Raw genomic sequence first — 6,000 nt, forward strand, 5'->3', positions numbered from 1 at the left:
ATAAATAACTGAACATTCCAGCCCTTGTTGGGAGACCATAGATCAATCTGTTGGACCTCAGGAGAACTGAGTAATGGCAATACTTAGTTTGAATTTTACACATGTAAGACAGTGTATACATGCTCTTCACTGCGCAAAAAGGAGAAGTTCAGGGCCAGGCGCGGTGGCTCACGCCTATAATCCCAGCACTTTGGGAGGCCGAGGCGGGTGGATCACGAGGTCAAGAGATCGAGACCATCCTGGTCAACATGGTGAAACCCTGTCTCTACTAAAAATACAAAAAATTAGCTGGGCATGGTGGCGCTTGCCTGTAATCCCAGCTACTCAGGAGGCTGAGGCAGGAGAATCGCCTGAACCCAGGAGGCGGAGGTTGTGGTGAGCCGGGATCGCGCCATTGCACTCCAGCCTGGGTAACAAGAGTGAAACTCCGTCTCAAAAATAAAAAAATAAAAAAAAATAAAAAAGGAGAAGTTCATAATCTTTCTTGATAGCCTAATTACATTTAGAGGACAAAACAGGAAGTGCCATTGTTAATGGGCAGAAACATAAAAGTTACGTTCTTAAAAACACCTTGAACCTTCCTCCCCATGATATTTTGCATGCAGGAACTTTGGGTGGGACCATATGACTTCCTGCATTTTCTTCAATCAAAGTGGTAAAGTTTGTTTTTGTTTTAAAATACAGTTTAAAGTAAAGAAACTTAAACCATTTCAGAAGGGAACAACATTCAGTTCCTTTTAGATTTTTATGAGCATATGTGATCATTTGTCATATGTGGCTAAAAAATGACCAGTACTGATGAAGTGCTATTTTATTTTTAGAGATATGCCTCAGTACATTTTCCCAAAATAATTAAAAAAAAAAAATCTCTGCTTCCTTCCAGGAAAGTTTTGTCCATGGCTAAATGTGGGTCCATATACTTTCATGACAAAGATGATCTTTTCATCCAAATATACTGACAATGAGAAGCCTGAGTGCTATGGTCTCTGAAACTGGTAAAGTAAAATTCCATTTCCTCAGTTCCTTGTGCACAAATATTAATATGTCATTTGTATAATACTTGTTGGCTTGAAGTAATATTTTAAATAAAGACAAAAATGTCATAAACCTGAAAAATGAAGGTTAAGTCAGGAAAGAAATGATATTTTAAATAGGTATCTTGGTCTTTAAACATTTATTTCTAACCCTCCAGATTTTCTCATAGCCCATGTCTCAGCAATTATTCTACATGAAACTAATCATTCAGGCTGGGCCCAGAGGCTCAGGCCTATAATCCTAGCACTTTTGGGAGGCCAAGCCAGGAGGATCCCTGAACCCAGGAGTTTGAGACCAACCTGGGCAACATAGTGAGACCCCTATCTCTACCAAAAAAAAAAAAAAAAAAAAAAAAAAAAAAAAAAAAAAAAAAAAAAAATTAAAGAGATATGATGGCACATGCCTGTTGTCCAAGCTACTCAGGAGGCTGAGGTGGGAGAATTGCTTGAGCTCAAGAATAACCAGGTTATTCTAATATGTTGAGGGGACAGTTTCAGCCAAAATGCTTAATTAGAATTTTGAGGGATGGGCAGGGTGAAAAAAAATTTAATTGAATATAAAAATTTTTAGGCTGGGCGTGGTGGCTCAGATCTTTAATCCCAGCACTCTCAGAGGCTGAGGCAGGTGAATCATGAGGTCAGGAGTTTGAGACCAGCCTGGTCAACATGGTGAAACCCCATCTCTAGAAAAACTACAAAAAAATTAGCCGAGTGTGATGGCACATACCTATAATCCCAGCTACTCAGGAGGGTGAGGCAGAAAAATCACTTGAACCTGGGAGGCTGAGGTTGCAGTGAGTCGAGATTGTGCCGCTGCACTCCTACCTGGGTGACAGAGCAAGACTCCGTCTTAATAAAAAAAAAAATTACCTCAAGCTGTCATCATACAACAAACAGCTTGATGCAATAACAAAGTAAAAGACATGATGAACCAGGAAATTAAGATAAAACATTTTTCTGCATATAACTGGATTCAGTCAAGTACTTGACTGAGGACACCTTTTTATGTATCTTTCTTTTTAAAAATACATAATTATTTTATTTTACTTTTTTTTTAAGTTCCAGGATACATGTGCAGGATGTGCAGGGTTGTTACATAGGTAAACATGTGCCACGGTGGTTTGCTGCACCTATCAACCCATCACCCAGGTGTAAGCCCAGCATGCGATAGCTCTTTTCCCTAATGCTCTCCCCAACCTATGTATCTTTCTTTGTGGCCTTAAAAATATTTGGGTTTCTTATTCCTTACATAATGATTTCTGCATACAATCTGTGGAAAACAAAACATTTTCTGACTTATCTATTGTAGATTATGTTATGACTGCCTTTCATGAAAAATAGGCATTTTGCAGAACTATTAAACTAGTCTAAGAATAGATATTGTACGGAATCTCCTAATCTAGCAATCTACTCAAACCTTTTTTGTTGTTGTTGTTGTTTTTCTACCACCAAAGTATGGAAGAGGTAATGGCCTAGGACCAGAATGGAGGTCTTTCATCCCTCATGTTTAATTGTAACAGAGTTACTTGAAATTACATTTCCTACCTGCAGAAAACTAAGAGAAGGAGCAAGAATCAGCAGAGTAGAAGGGGAAAAGGGGATAACCACAGCATCTCGATGTTTTAAGAGTTTGATTTGATCACTGGGAATTTAAGTTAGCCTTTTGCCTTTGCTCTGTCCAAGATTGCAGTGCTTCTCTCTAATTTTTGTTTTACAAGATGAGTTGGAAATGTAACGGGTTTTATGTATGCAGCTGGAATTTTGAAATAGAAAATTAAAAGGGAGATGCATTGGCCTGAAGGATTAAAGTTCTGTTAAAAAACTGTGCCTTTCTTATAGGAGGAAGCTTTAAAAACTTGTATTTTAAAAACATTTTACAGTTCACAAAGCACCTTTCTATAAAGTTATTTCATTTGAACATACAGTGAGGGAGGTCCAGGGTTATAGCATAAATTACTGGCAGAGCTGTGACCATAACCCATGCATGTTTTTTTCTTTGTTCTTCTTTTGAGATAGGGTCTCACTATGTTGCCTAGGCTAATCTCAAACTTCTGGGTTCAAACAGTCCTCTTGACTCGGCCTCCTAAAATGCTGGAATTGCAGATGTGAGCCACCATCCCCAGCCTGCATCTTGTTTCTTTGTCTAAGACTCTTTGCATTACGTTTCTCCCTCTTTCCTTCCCCCTTGCTCCTTCTTTCATGAATGATTCTGATATTTACTTTATGGATGCTTAACATGAAAGACTAAAAGTTTTTTGAGGGCAAATTTGGTATCCTACTTAACTTTGTATCTCTGGTATTAAACAGATCCAAAGCGGTGTTTGGTTAATGTTTGCTGAATGAACAAATGAATAAAATAAAAACCAAAAGGCAAATTCGAACAGAGAAACAATTTTTCAGATTTTTAAATAAGTAAATGAAAACAGCAAATCAATATTTGAGCTTTTATATAACTTCTGAATGTCAAATCCTGTATTAGCTGCTATTCATTTATCTATTATATCTATCTATCTATCTATCTATCTATCTATCTATCTATCTGTCATCTGTCTTGTTAGCTTAACTCCAAATAATTCATTTTGTCATCTATTATTATATACAAATTCTCAGGTCACTAAGCCGCAATTATAATTAGGGAAAATGTGTCTTATTTTATTGATAGCATAGAAGTCAGAATTTCTTTTTTCAGTACCATAAGGTTTATGGGAATACAACAAATAAAAATGGTTACAATTATTTGTCATGCCTGGAATAGTACAAGACTGTGACCACTATCATATTTACATACAATTCATATCATATTTACATCAATTTTAGTTACTTATGGCTATTATATTTCCATTGTGAATTTCACAGGCTTGAAGGCCTTAACTGATCATTTTTATATTACTCTACCTTCATGGCTTATCCACATCTAGATTTCAACTGGCCATGCTTAAGATAAAGCAAGTTTTCACATATATTTTTTTCTACCTTCATGTCTAGGTAGAGATCCTAGATGTGTTGAGCTTCATTTTATTTCTGCACATATAAGTAAACATTTGTACATGTGACGTGGAGGAAAATTAGATGAAGAATTTATTTATTGTTCATTTAAGACTAATAATTATTGGGTTCATGTACTAGGAAGTTATACTAAGAAAAGGACTCTCAGAGAAGACACAAAATTTACAAAGCCAAACTCATAAAATATATAAAGATGATGACATATCCAGGATCCGATTTAGATTATCTAGATCCATCCCAAAGAAGAAAATACCAAAAAATAGCCCAAGCTGTAACTTTACCAATTTAGTTACTGCTGTCAAGAAACATTGCACAATGCCATCTAGTGACGAGTGACCAAAGTATGATTAATCACATAGAAATGACTAGATGAGGAGGGGGAAATTCCCAGGATTTTATATGTAAGAGGGAAAGTCCTTCTGAGAGAATTAAAATGGATAGAGATTAGTTTTATTTCTCCAGGTACACTTAGTGTATGACAATTTATCACCGATCTGCAGCTTGGAGTTTTTATTTTGAAATACTGTATTGCCACCTACCTCCAAATCTGCAGTTCCACCTCCTTCTGAAGCTGCCCTTCATTATTCTGTCCACAGCTGAACTCAGAACTGAGTGTTCTCCAAGCTGCAGCCCCCCATCTAATGACAGGTGACGGAGGTGGAGCACTTTAGAAACCAGTCTCAACAAATTAAAAAAAAAAGGACTTCAAAAAAGGGAACCAAGTTGATTCTTAAAACAATCCATGCCACATTAAAAATAATAACAATAAATAAACTTGAAGTTCAAAGAGTAAAACTAAAACAAGGACTAGAGGAAATCATCTCTGTTTTTCATAGCCAATGACTATGCAGACCTGATGCTGTCTTGTTCTTATACCAAATCATCCTTGAAAATGTCAGAGACCTCTTTCTGAATGTTCATAACATTATTCCCTAAGGGAAATAATTTTCTCCAACATTTCTCATCTTTTGTAAACAGATGGTATATATATATATATATATATATATATATATACATACATGTGTATATATATATATATACATACATGTGTATATATATATATATATACATACATGTGTATATATATATATATATATATATTTTTTTTTTTTTAAAGAGAAAAACCAACAATCTGTCAACTGTGGAATTCTTATAGTCCAGTAGTTTCTTTTTGGTTAATTTTTCACAACAAAATTAACTAGTGTTGCTGCCATAGGTAAATTTAAAAAAATCGGACACTTTGCTGCCTTTACATATATTTGTCTGAAACTCAGCAGGAATATTTCAGTTGCCTTAGAAAAATATACGGTTAACAAACTTTGTGAATTGAAAAGAAAACCTTATCAAAATCTCCAGCTTCAAGTACACTTAGTTGTTTTCTTTTTACTGTTGCTTACATGCTGTGACTGGAGCACAATGTGTGGAAATTGCATAACCATTATTTCCACAAATCAAAGCTTTTGGACATGGGAGGGCCAAGTGGACTTGCTGCATGAAATGTCGATTAAAAAATTCCACTCCGCCTTTATGTCTAAAGGCTTCCCTTCTTTTAAGTATCAATGGTTTCTTCAGTCATAAACATCGCTAAGATGTGTTTCATTTGTTTAACTGCTTTTAAAATCAGAATTAGCTATAGGTCAAATAACATTTTTTGATAAGTGTTTTCTCTATGTGTCTTATATTTTTCATTAGTTCCACTTTATTTTGCTATTTTTTTTTTTTTGAGACGGAGTTTATTTATTTATTTATTTTTTTGAGACGGAGTTTCGCTCTCGTTACCCAGGCTGGAGTGCAATGGCGCGATCTCGGCTCACCGCAACCTCCGCCTCCTGGGCTCAGGCAATTCTCCTGCCTCAGCCTCCTGAGTAGCTGGGATTACAGGCACGCGCCACCACGCCCAGCTAGCTTTTTGTATTTTTAGTAGAGATGGGGTTTCACTATGTTGACCAGGATGGTCTCG

General features: G+C 36.1%; 1 protein-coding gene across 1 annotated transcript in view; it reads right to left on the reverse strand.

Moving 5' to 3' along the window:
* SLC39A10 (solute carrier family 39 member 10) overlaps window positions 1–4,651 on the reverse strand; it is a 179,418-nt gene extending 174,767 nt beyond the window's left edge. Inside the window, exon 1 of the mRNA XM_074399336.1 lies at window positions 4,580–4,651. The gene's annotated coding sequence lies outside the window, so the exon portion shown is untranslated. The remainder of the gene's footprint in view (window positions 1–4,579) is intronic.
* Window positions 4,652–6,000: the final 1,349 nt, after the last annotated feature.

This window comes from Saimiri boliviensis, chromosome 5 (genome assembly GCF_048565385.1).
Source record: "Saimiri boliviensis isolate mSaiBol1 chromosome 5, mSaiBol1.pri, whole genome shotgun sequence".
NCBI lineage: Eukaryota > Metazoa > Chordata > Mammalia > Primates > Cebidae > Saimiri > Saimiri boliviensis.